This window comes from Microtus pennsylvanicus, chromosome 18, assembly GCF_037038515.1.
Source record: "Microtus pennsylvanicus isolate mMicPen1 chromosome 18, mMicPen1.hap1, whole genome shotgun sequence".
Taxonomy (NCBI): Eukaryota; Metazoa; Chordata; class Mammalia; order Rodentia; family Cricetidae; genus Microtus; species Microtus pennsylvanicus.
Genome location: NC_134596.1, coordinates 20,529,963 through 20,540,774, shown reverse-complemented (window position 1 = coordinate 20,540,774; position 10,812 = coordinate 20,529,963).

The window sequence follows — 10,812 nt, the reverse complement described above, 5'->3', positions numbered from 1 at the left end:
ACGTGCTCTGAAAATAACCTTACGCCGTATTTTCTCCAGTCTGCCTTTCACACGGCAAGGGGGTGGGTTTTTTTTTTCCATTTATGTCATCATGTTGATGCTCAAAATGTTTCAGATTTTTGAGCATTTCAGAGTTCACATTTTTGAAGCACAGTTGCACAACTTACAGTTGAAGACTTTCAGTAGGTTTGGATCTAGGATTGCTCCAGAATGCAAAAAAAAAAAAAAAAAAAAAAAAAACGGAAGGCTTTAGTGACACTAAGGGCCCAGTTAAACTAAAAACGGAGGCTACGTGCTGAGCGTATGTGAGAATGGAGGAGCACTCCTAAAATAAAAACAGACTTGGGTTTTACATGAATTTTCAAAGTTGAGTCTACTGTCAAACCTAGCTGCCATAATACAAGGGCGAAAAAGACAAGGTGGAACTAATGTTACAATGCAAACATCCGCGAGATTCACGACTCTCTCTCCCCAACGAAAGAAACTCATTCGCTCTGTTTAGATAATGAGTTCATGCTTTACATTGGATACTGCAAAAGCAATATCAAGGTTGTCACTAGTGTTCCTATGAATGATGAAGAAACTTAGCAAAAGTAGTTATGCATTGGTAAATAAATTAAGCCATGTAGTGTAAGCATCCTTTTAATTAGGAAGACAATGCCACTTCAAGAAACCCACAGAGCCAATAAGACTGCTTCTAACACACGACAAGGTGGTAGAAAGTGAACCTAAAATTTTTCAACAGAATGCCTGTTTCTCCTCTTTCCCTAATTCTATTTCTCTTACATATACCACACCACCAAAAGGTGAGCTAGAGATAACTCCAGATCTGCTCATTCTAACTTATTGTAAATTGGATCAGTTCAGCCAAATTTTCTTATAATCACAGATGGTATCATATTTGATCATAAAGTGATTTTCCCCAGGCCCTACTGTAAAGAGAAAATGGGGCCAGAATGACAGCGTATTTTCACAGACCTGTGGCCTATCATAACCAGAGCTCGTTCTGGTTCCCTGATCAAATTTGTGGTTGCATATTTCTTCTTTCATGTCTACAGAGAGACAAGATGAAAAGGGCCTACTTACTACAAATGGATTTCTTTTCTATTTACACAATATATGAGTGTTTAAGTAGAAGGAAAAATAGTTTACCCACATTTGTAAGCAAGGTTCCAATTGTTCCAGTAATGGACTCACTACTTTCAATGTTGGCACATTCTCCTTCCACTTCAAAATTAATTACAGGACACACTCGAATGTGTACACTCCGATGGTGTGTACATAGAGTGGGCATGTGAAGAAATCACTTGACCGTTTCAGACAGAAAAATACTTTATTTAAAACATACAATTGATTAAGGGAAGGTGGAGAATTCTGTTTGAATTATTAAGAGAATTGTGGACTGTTAATTTCATTTTTGTATGAATAGAGCCATGTTATAAATAATTGATGTCTCCTTATGATCAAGGTTTTTTTTTTCCTTTGCTCCTATGTACTTTAGAGATGATTATAGAATCAGAACCTGCCACGTGTTACTACAAAAATGGAGGGCTTTATGAATATTATGATGCCCGGTTATTATTTTTACCCTTTCAATTACATGGGTTCTCTCCCATCCTTCAGATTCAGACTGAGGGCCGCCCCCAGTCACTCCATTGCTCCATTCCTCTATGTAGATGAATGTTTTGAGAGCTTTCTGCATCTGTCTATGTCTCTCTGTCTCTCTCTGCATGTCTCTGTGTGTGTGTGTGTGTGCACGCGTGTGTGCGTGCAATTGTCTTTTGAGAAATGGGGAGTGTGGTCTCTGTTTCAGACCTCATTTTCTCAGAAGGCACTGAGAGCTGTTACCATCTGAAAATTTCAACTCTGAATGAGAAAATAGAGTGGAATCGAAATATCCATTTAGTCTGAATCCCTTTACAACTTGTGCTAATTGGCAATTGTAGGTGGTCTTGGTAGACAGACTAATAATTGAACAGGAAAGAAGTCACGATTCCCTAAGTGAACCTGCTGGTCCCCATGGTATCACAGTAACAAGGTGTGCTGGGTTCTGGCAGTCTCCTAGATATACCTGCTGCTGAGGTGCAGGGGGAATATGAGCTTTGCCCTTGGGGTGCTGTCTGTCACTAGCACCGAATCCAGTCATGAGAAACTGAAGGAAACTATGCTGGACCCGACTTGAAGCATCTCTCTGATTCCCAGCCAATTCACATTGTTCCATGAAGGGTTTGCAATAAAAAGTAATATGTTGGGGGAAATTAAAACATGAATTGGAGCTGTTAATTACACACACATTGGTTTAAAGCTGAAGCAAATACTTCTATCTGCCCTTTGTTGCACATTTTGCACGCCTGCCTGTTCCTCTACTGCTATTGCTCGGTCTGTTTCTCCCTAATCTCCCGCCCCTAACACTTCCACTATCCAATTCCAGGAGTTAACAGAAACATAAAATGTAAATTGTGGCCTAGATTGCTGCCGCTGCTGCGTGGAGAAAGATGGCAGGTTCCGGCAGTAGTTGGCATGTGTGAGAGATCACCTTCCACATTCTTGGGTCTTGACACACTCTCCTTGTATCCGTCACTGTGCTGCTCTCGGGCTTCCTTATCCAGTTTTGTTCGTTGGCCAACTCTGTGCATTTCCCATGCTAATTTGCATGCGTTTTTCTTGGCACAAAGAGAACTCCTCTACACTTGAGACGTCCAAGCCAACTTACTCTCCATTGAAATTCCCTTCTTTCTCACTTCTCCGTGAAAAAGCCAAAAGGAAAAATCTGCCAACTTCTGCTTCCGGCAGGAAACACCCATGCTACTGGTTGTATCATCTTCCAAAATGTTAAGGTGTAACCGACAAGGATAACGCACACTGAACTAGCTGCCACTCCTGCGTGCTGAAAGCTGTCAAAAGAGGGGTTTGACTATCCTGAGCCCTAAGGGGACCACCGAGGCAAAGAGCAAAGGAGAAGAATGCAGTTTGCACAGGCCCAGGGGTCCTGCAGGAGGACATCAGGATCATTGACAGCTTATAAGCGGGCAAGAAAGGGGATATTCTAATTATGCCACCTTATACTGGAAGAACCTAAATTTGACTCAGTAAGCAAAAGGAAGGGCACAAAAAAATTTTTATCTAAAAGCATTATTTGCTTTAGACTTTTTTAGGATGAGAGAAGAAAAATAGATGATAGATAGATAGATAGATAGATAGATAGATAGATAGATAGATAGATAGAAGATGCCATATGATGGTGTTGACATTGACATTAATTAACTGAAGAGACAGGAAGAGGCCTTTACAGGAAAAGCTGCCCTGGTTCCACTGGGGGCAGCAGAAATGTCTAAATGCAGAGGAAAGTCTTATTTTGGTAGAAGTCCTGAGGCAACCCAGACAGGATTCACTGTTCCACTGACGTGACCTTTGAGAATCAGCCGAAGTGGGTAGTGACTTCCTTAATCAAATATGAGGAGTCAGATATGAGTCCAAGTAGTGTCAAGATGCTAAGCTACCCATAGTTGCCATGAATCGGAGACAGTGAAGCATCTTCTAAGACTCGAGATGCCCTGCGATAGCTGGAAACAGGAGCCTAGTTATACACAGCAGCTTCAGGGTTAGGGAGGTAGGTGAAACTTGAAGCAATTAAGGTTACTGGGATCATGCAAGAAGAGAGTATAAAAGAGAATGTGGAATTGGCTCGTCTTAACTAGCATTGAAGGAGCAACTCACAGGGGAGCTCACTGCAGGGAGAGATCTCCGTTTTATTGTTGCTCTCACATCCAGAGTGATTTTTACAGCTGAAAGGGCTGGAGCACAGGTGAGGTTTCAATTGGGTCTTGCCTGCACTCTGTGCATATGGAACGGGACTTTGGCAGGGAATGAGAGATGACACATAGCGACAGGCAAGGTCAGTCCTAAGAGGTATTTCCTCTCTGTCTCCTCTGGGAATTCTTCTGCCATCATGACCACAGCTGACCCTGGCTACTCATGAAGGCAGAGCTTCATGGCTGACAGTGTAGACTCTGCAGCTTCTGGTTCAAATTCTCTCTGTTTATGATGGAAGTCCGAAGGCAATTTGCAAGACTCAGCCTCTCCTTCTGAGGTGTGGGTTCCAGGGATCAAACTCGGCTTGTTAGACTAGACTGCGTGCACTTGTACCCCAAAATTGAGCCATTTCTCAGGCTCAATGCTGCCATTCTGACAAGCTTTCCACTCGAAAAGCCTGGAGACCTCAGCATGCCTTGAAAAGCCAGTATCTGAAAATTCCCATTTTTAATAAGAATGCTGACTTTTTAATTAAATAAACAAAATAAAAGAGGGAATTTTTTTGCAGATTTTTTATGTTATTCAGACCATGGGAATGCTCTCAGCAATGAATTAAAGCTAAAGTATTCTTAGTTTAAATCATAAACAACATCATGTTGGGTTTGAGTTTCATTCAGTGAACATCCACGGCTAAGTTGTTTTATTTTCCTTGCTGGCGTAAATTTCTACTTGTATTTATTTTGTGCGTGTTTAGGAATTCCAGAGACTGTCTGCCATGGCCGATGAAGATCGAGACAGAAAGTTTTTACTTAAACCCATACGGAAGAGAACCATGTCGTATCTAGAGTGGCTAGTTCTGTTCTTAAACTAATGCTTTATTTATTTAGCTGTTCATTCTAGGGACATGAAAAGCGTGTCTTTAAAAGCCCCCAAATTAGCCCTGGGAACAGATGAATAAATATGAAAACAATTTATCCCTTTAACAGCCTAATAAAATATGTTTTCATTATGCTAACTGACCCTGATAAATTGAATAGCCATCAGCTAAATATAGCCATCATCTCTGAGAAGTACATCCAAATGTTTGCTCGTTTTCTGATTCTCCAGTGCCTTGGCTGTATGAGGTGCATTAGTTGTGACATCTATAATGTAAGACTTTTTGACTGCTTTAGTTAATGGCATGAGATCCTTTCGCTTCAAAAGAGGAAGGCTTTGAAATCATGTTTCAAGGCATTCTGAGTAAGACAACTTTTGATTTAAGCCTATTTGATGTCTTCTGGTTCAGTTCTTTGCGAATCTTTTTCAATAGCCACCTGAATAGACTTTTGCGACACAGGAGGCAGCAAGCGTAACTCGCCTCTCATTTGTAGACACCTTTCTCAGAAAACTGGACTCCCTTTGTCGAGATGGCAGCCAGTTTTCTAATCATGCCCAGTGGAAGGTCTACAAAATGAGACCTCATTCTCTGTGCCCCCTCCATACTGTGCTTCCAGGGGACTAATATGGAGAGGGGCTGAGAAGGAGAGGGACTTCCTTAGCTACCTGATAACTCAGGTGTTTCAAAATGTCTCTAAAAGTGAACATGTCACCAGGACCTTGACAAGTGGTTGGTAATCAAAGGCAGGCCAGGGTGCTTACATCTTTCAGCCAGCAGGCTTGGGAGACATAGAGGATGCCCACGGCCATAGCCACTACCTATGAAAACCTCGGTGTGTTTTCTGATATGAACACCACTCCTAAAAACATTTCTATCTGATTCCAGTTCTTTATTTGATATCCCATGCCATAGTTTTATCTCATCCCTCTCCTCTGAGAGGCATTGCTGCTCCAGTCCCTAAACCCAAGAATGCATACTCTTGTTTGCACATCTGGCCTGGGCAAGCCTGGCTCCAATTTAAAAACCTACATGCTGATCCGAATCCGTTATTGGACAAGGAAATTCTGTTAACTGGTGGGCTTATTTGCATGTCATTACCCAGAATGCATCTTCGGCTCACAGATGTTCCCCAGACCTGGTCCAGAGGGAAGGTGGGGGAAAGGTGACGCTTTAGAAACAAATAGAGAGGTTTGTATATATGTTGCTTGAAATTCCTTTCCCTCTGTTTTTTATCAAGGAACAAAATGTAGTACAAATGTATGAATTTTTACCAAACCTTGAGACACGTTTTTCACCTTATTTTCAAAGAACTTAAACAAATGGAAACCGGGGAGGGGGGAAGAAAAGAAAAATAAACATCAGGTAATGTTCTATTAATTTATGATGATGATGATGATGATGATGGTGATGAGAGAGAGAGAGAGAGAGAGAGAGAGAGAGAGAGAGAGAGAGAGACTTCCTTTCTGTTTTCAATGTTTGCCTCAGAACTTTCTTTTCCTTGAGGTTCAAAACAACTTTGTTTTCCCACGATGTTAAATTGATTTTTAAAGAATGTGGAGAATCTCAGTTGCACTCACTTTTGATAAAAGCCAAAGCCTGTTTGAAAGGTTTGAAATTGGTAAGTAGCAGTCACACCCTCCTGTCCTCAAACCAGGCCCAGTTAGTCACAGTGCAAACTTCTTGGAGAAGGTTCCTGCTATTGTTTTCTGAAAAATACCTACAGGGTTCTGGGCAACAGCTGCAGAACGGGACTCTGTACACACCAAAGAAAACAGGACAATTTAGAAGTCTCCCGGTTAGAAACCTCGGGGTTGGCTTTATTTACTTACGTCCTTACAAAAGAAAGGAATGCTTCATTCATAACAGAGGAACCAGAAAATAAAATAAAATAAAATAAAATCCATAATTGCTTTCGGGTCTGGAGCTAAAATGCAGGTGTTTTGAGGAGGAACATAAACATTTTTTTCCTAAATGAGGCGTTGAGGGCTGGGAGAAGGGCAGTAAAATTAGTGGAATTACTGCCTGATTTTAGCCAGATGATTGCTCCGGTTGGACATCGGCGAGTTTTCATTAGGGACTCTAATTTACAAGCCATTCAACACATTCCAGAGGAACACAACAACTCCCCCAGGTCCTAAAGAATGCCCAGCTCTCCCCCTTTACGGTGGAGATGCAGAGCCCAGTGATTTTTAAAGGCCAGCAAAATCCAAGGGAGTCAGTCAGCTCAAGTCTTGGAAATGAAGGATGTTCACGTTGTCTCCCAGAGTGAGAAGGTCCCAGGAAATCAAGTTCTGTCAGGGCCTTGCATGCACACGGTCATTTGGGGTTGTGTTGGGAGAGGGGCAGTCAGGAAGGAAATGTCTATGGGGTGCACAGGAATGTTATTTGCCCTCAAGTACCTGATATACCCACTTAGGCTTGGAATCTAGAGAGAAATTAAACTTTGTTCTCTTCAATGACTGTCATTACCGTTTACACAGCATATTTGATAGAGATTTTCTGTTATCAGTTCCATCTCTGGTTGAAGACAGTATTTCCCATGGTTCATAGAACTCATTAGTGTGTGGAATGTGGACACATAGCACAGGCACCCAGTGTGTCTCTTGTGTTTCTGGTCATAATGTCAGACCAGCAACTTTTCAAGCCCAGCTCATGTTCTTGTTCCTAACAGAAAGAACGGACTCGGTGGAACTTGGAGGGCATTATACCCCAGACATTGGAACAGGCAGATGTAGAACTGCTTAGATCCAGAAACCTTTACACAAGCCCGTGATGTTTAAATCATTAGAAGCACGTCTCAAGACACTCACTAGGAGAACTAACTGCAGGTGAGTATATAAATAATTGTAGTCCACAGTGCCTACAACAGGAGAAACTTGACTGGTTATGATCTACTTGATGAACCCACGTTAGAAGCAGCAATGGCAGTAAGAAACATCAGCTTGGCCCATTAATTACGTCAGAATTTATGTGTCACAGCTAAAATCCACTGCCTTTTGATTCCAAATGTGTTCAGCTTTTACCCATCCGTCCTCCGTGATGGGTGCAGATAAAGGTTCTGACGGGGAGGAGATTAGTGCTCACCTCTGTTGGTATCTTGCTGTGTGGGTGTCTACACTGTTGTTAAAATTTAATTAAAGGTTGCGCTACTCACCTGCCAAATGATTCCTTGGTAATTGGCCAAAGCCCACAAAGAACAAACAATTGAGAGCCTCAGGGATGACAAAACCTCAGGTAACAGGCTTGTTTTTTTTTTCATCGATACAATACTTAGCCCATTTCTAAAAGAAATTAAAAATTAGCAAATATCTAGATAGGTTGTATAAGATAGGGAGTTGTTTTCTATGGTTCATGACTGAGGTGTGTGTGTGTGTGTGTGTGTATGAGAGAGACAGAGACAGAGAGAGAGATTGGGGTAAGAAAAGCTAAAGGTTTAAAGGTTTCCATTTCTTGGTTTATCTGGTCCTCTATTAAAACCTAGTAATTTCTTTACAAATCAGTGAGCACAAACTGCATATCTAGCAAATTATCCAGTTAATGGTATTTGCCACCTATGGAAGATAAATATCTCAAAGTCACTTTCTAGATTTTTTTTTTGATTAAAGTCGTGGACATTGTTATGTCAGAATTTCAAAATTACAACATCCTGAATTTTAAAGTGTGACTGAGGAGTCAGATTTGGGTGAATTCATCAAAGAACAACAAATGGCTCCTTATTCTAGGAACTTAATTATCGGCATTTCTAGAAATATTTTGAAATTAGTTACTAAAATGTTACCACTATAAGTCTCTTAACTCTCTGAAAATCCATTTAGCTTATGTTTAAATCCAAGAAAATCTAGACCAAAACCAAGAATTTTATATAAGGATGATTTTTCTCATAGTGTCAACAATTTCTCTTTAAAAATCTGTAATTTTATGTTTATGCTTTAGTGTGTTAAAAACTGCCCAGTTTCTTACTTATCTGTCAGATCTGTTAGACTGTTACTCTCTGAAAGTACTTTTGCTTTCTCTCACTGTCCTTTTTCCCAATGTATCAACTGTGAAAACCCTTTGCATTAAAGCGATTTGAACCAAGAATTCTAATAGCTATAAAAGTGTGCCATTAGAAATGTGAATCTCATGATTCTTTGTTGAACTTTGTGACTACATTTTGCCATCACGAGCAACACTTGCAATTTACTAGGGAGATATAATACATATCTAATATTAAGTTTGAGTTTATAATTTCTGATTCTTTCCTTAGGCTAACAAAATTTGAATTTTTAAGTAAAACACATGCATTTGCTTAAGGCTTTTGATTTGGATCAACAAACTGCCCTCTAAACACGCAATGATAGAGATCTGCAAGATCTAGGAAACATGTTGGCCACCCAGGGCTTGGAAAAAATCTTAAGAATTTGTAAGAAACTTACAAATATTTCAGAAACACGTTGCTGACAGAAAGACAAACAATTGATCAGTAGCTGCTCGCTGTTAGCATATTCTCTGATAGTTTCTGGTGTCCTCTTGTGACCACGTGAGGCTCATGAAAGCCTTATGCCTTAAGAGGTGAGGAGACCACCTGCTCAGTGTTATATACGAAGCATGTACCCAAGCTTGATCACTAACTGTGATCTGTTTTGCTTCAAAATTCAGGCCTTTAACGCGCCTGGATCTTGTACTGGATCTGTTACGCAACACCTAACACTTGACGCCAATCATTCTGCAGCCCCTCCCCCTGCTTTTTCACCAGCCAGCTCTTCGCCCAGGCTAGAGGCCCAGCTCCTAACAGTGTCAAAGAAGCATCTCCTCCAACTCCAGACTCGTGTTTTCACGCCTTTGGCATTTGAGCTTCAGCCCCAGCACAGGTTGGGTCTGTGGTCTGTTCATACTTAAGAGAGACCGCTGAAGACTTACAACCTCAAGAGAAACAAACACATCGGAGAAGCTTCTGCCAACAGCACGGTCAGGCCCGCTGAAAGAAAAACACACCACCGGCCTCTAAGAACGTTTAGCCCTGACATAAGATGGGAACTTTCCCTTCCTCTCCTGTTCTAGAAGTTGTTGGAACTGTGTCGTGAGTGATACTTTACTTCTGTCCGGCTGTATATGCAACCAGTTGGATTTTGAGATTCTTGGGATTTGATGCTCAGATAAACCCAAAGCCTGCTTGAGTTCTTGTTATTTCAGACGCATTATCTCCTAATCTCCAGGAAGAAGCTTGTTAGGTTGGGAGAAACTGGGGGAATCTCTCCTGGGAAAACAGAAAGAGCCCTGTCTAATGCCTGCTCTGCCTGGGAGGGGAAATTTTCATGTACCTCCTGGGTCAGAGCAAGAATCAGAATTTCTCTCAAATTCTTAACACGCTACAGAGGGGGAGATTCATGGCAACCCTAAGTGGGATTCGTTTTCTGCGTTAGTAAAAATGGAATTCAAAATAATACCTCCGGAAGGGAAAAAAGTTCGCAAGCCTTAAATCCCGAAGGTAGAGGATGCTTTAGGTTTAATAGCCAAAACCAGTCCAGCTTCTGACAAGAGCTTGGGGGAATTTGCTTTCCCCTAATGAAATCTAATTAATTTAATCATGTGAGTAACCAGGTAGTTAAGAAAATAAACTAAGTAATCAATTGGAGAAGCGATTTACTATTTAAAAGAAAGAGGTGGTAATACATGTGTCAATAGGTTTCAAATGGCAAATTTCATGGCTTACTGTGTAAGAAATGCGTGCCATGGCTTCACTCCAGTCTTTTCTTTTGTACGCAGAAAGAGGACTCCTTGCCCCTAAACTTATTGAAACTCACCGGAGTTCCTACCATCAAGATTTCTAGTCATAAAGGAACCATACCTTTTCTGAGGGTTCCTTAAGAGACACGGCTCATCTTTGGAGTATGATCAACAAACCTCTTCAAAAACACTGTAGTGTCCATGAGTAGACCTTCCACTAGGCTGCAGATTTGTCAATTCCAATTTTTTCAACTTTAGAATCATTGGGAGACAGAGGGGGGGCTATCTGATTTCCAAACTCCCTTCGGATTATTATAATACACTCAAATTCAGTATGTGTGAGCTCTGCCATCTTGCAGATCTGCTCATTTCTGCTTCTGACTTCAGAGAGATGGAACCACGATGTGCTAACCATTTCATGGCGATTGTTCAAAAATTACCAGAGCAGACGGTTTTTTTGGTCATTCTTTTAAAGC